We start from the raw sequence: 2,500 nt of genomic DNA, 5'->3' as shown, positions 1-2,500 counted from the left end.
AAAATTAACGTAACGAAAATATACCGTGGACGTACGAAGTAACGGTCGCGATCGTTGCTCGCTCGCTGCGCTCGCTCGAACTTATACTAGCCCAACCCAAAACCGATCCCGCGAGTTTCTCCGATTTCAAGAGAAATCGAGGAACGAACGCGAAAAAGGGATTGGTTTTGGGTTGGGCTAGTTTTTTTTTCGAGCGAGCGCAGCGAGCGAGCAACGCTCGAGAGCCCGTCTGACTTTGAAAAATTTTCGTACCGAACGGTTATTTCCAGTTATTTCGCTTAAAAGCGTTGTGATGCGTATATATTTTTACATAAATGGGAATATCATGTATTCCTACGTCGGGATTAAGCGTTTATTTCGTCCCGAGAACGTTAAAAAAAAAATTTTTAATCGAACCGTTTTTTTCGAATTTTTTCGCTTAAAAGCGTTACAAGGTGCTAATATTTGTGCATAAATCGCTTTAGAATGACGTTTTACATCGGGATTAAGCGTTTATTTCGTCGCTGGAAAGTTATATAAAAAAAGTATGATCGCGCCCGGGACGTTGGAACTTAGTCGCATTCTCGACCGGTACGTAGGGACTTAGAAAAATTTTCGACCGAAAAGTTATTTCGAGTTATTTCGCTTAAAAGCGTTATAAGGTATGAATATTTTTATAGAAATCGTTATGGTTCGACGAATTCTAGTCGACTGTAACGATTTCGTTTTATTTTTTTAAAAAAATTGCCCCCTCCGGACCGACATGACCGGGCGGTTGGCACTTCGTCGATCCCCCGGCCGGTACGTAGGGACTTAGAAAAATTCCGGTCCAAAAAGTTATTTCGAGTTATCTCGCTAAAAAGCGTTACGAGGTATGAATATTTTTATATAAATGGCAATATTATGTATTTCTACGTCGGGATTAAGCGTTTATTTCGTCCCGAGAACTTTAAAAAAAATTTTTTAATCGAACCGTTTTTTTCGAATTTTTTCGCTTAAAAGCGTTACAAGGTACGAATATTCTTGCATAAATCGCTTTAGAATGACGTTTTACGTCGGGATTAAGCGTTTATTTCGTCGCTGGAAAGTTATATAAAAAAAGTATGATCGCGCCCGGGACGTTGGAACTTAGTCGCATTCTCGACCGGTACGTTGGGACTTAGAAAAATTTCGGACCGAAAAGTTTTTTTCGAGTTATTTCGTTAAAAAGCGATTACGAGGTATGAATATTTTTTATAGAAATCGTTATGGTTCGACGAATTCTAGTCGAACGTAACGATTTCGTTTTATTTTTTAAAAAATTGCCCCCCTCCGGACCGACATGACCGGGCGGTTGGCACTTCGTCGATCCCCCGGCCGGGACGTAGGGACTTAGAAAAATTCCGGACCGAAAAGTTATTTCGAGTTATCTCGCTTAAAAGCGTTATGATGCGTATATATTTTTACATAAATAGCAATATTACGTATTTCTACGTCGGGATTAAGCGTTTATTTCGTCCCGACAACGTTAAAAAAAAATTTTTAATCGAACCGTTTTTTCGAATTTTTTCGCTTAAAAGCGTTATAAGGTGCGAATATTCTTGCATAAATCGCTTTAAAATGACGTTTTACATCGGGATTAAGCGTTTATTTCGTCCCCGAAAGGTGCCGTAAAAAATTTACGATCGCGCCCGAGACGTTGGAACTTAGTCGCATTCTCGAGCGGTACGTTGGGACTTAGAAAAATTTCGGACCGAAACGTTATTTCGAGTTATTTCGCTTAAAAGCGTTACGAGGTATGAATATTTTTATAGAAATCGTTATGGTTCGACGAATTCTAGTCGAACGTAACGATTTCGTTTTATTTTTTTTAAAAAATTGCCCCCTCCGGACCGACATGACCGGGAGGTTGGCACTTCGTCGATCCCCCGGCCGGTACGTAGGGACTTAGAAAAATTTCGGACCGAAAAGTTATTTCGAGTTATCTCGCTTAAAAGCGTTACGAGGTATGAATATTTTTATATAAATGGGAATATTATGTATTTCTACGTCGGGATTAAGCGTTTATTTCGTCCCGAGAACTTTAAAAAAAATTTTTTAATCGAACCGTTTTTTCGAATTTTTTCGCTTAAAAGCGTTACAAGGTGCTAATATTTGTGCATAAATCGCTTTAAAATGACGTTTTACATCGGGATTAAGCGTTTATTTCGTCGCTGGAAAGTTATATAAAAAAAGTACGATCGCGCCCGGGACGTTGGAACTTAGTCGCATTCTCGAGCGGTACGTAGGGACTTAGAAAAATTTCGGACCGAAAAGTTTTTTTCGAGTTATTTCGTTAAAAAGCGTTATGAGGTACGAATATTTTTATATAAATGGGAATGTTATTAAGTTTTACGTCGGGATTAAACGTTTATTTGGTCCCGAAAACGTTAAAAAAAAATAGTGGACCGACGCGACTCGGCCCGTCGGACTTTGTCATACTCTCCACCGGTACGTAGGGACTTAGAAAAATTTTCGACCGAAAAGTTTTTTCGAGTTATTT

This window comes from Bombus fervidus, unplaced genomic scaffold, assembly GCF_041682495.2.
Source record: "Bombus fervidus isolate BK054 unplaced genomic scaffold, iyBomFerv1 scaffold0086, whole genome shotgun sequence".
NCBI classification, from domain to species: Eukaryota; Metazoa; Arthropoda; class Insecta; order Hymenoptera; family Apidae; genus Bombus; species Bombus fervidus.
This window is presented reverse-complemented; position numbering follows the sequence as displayed.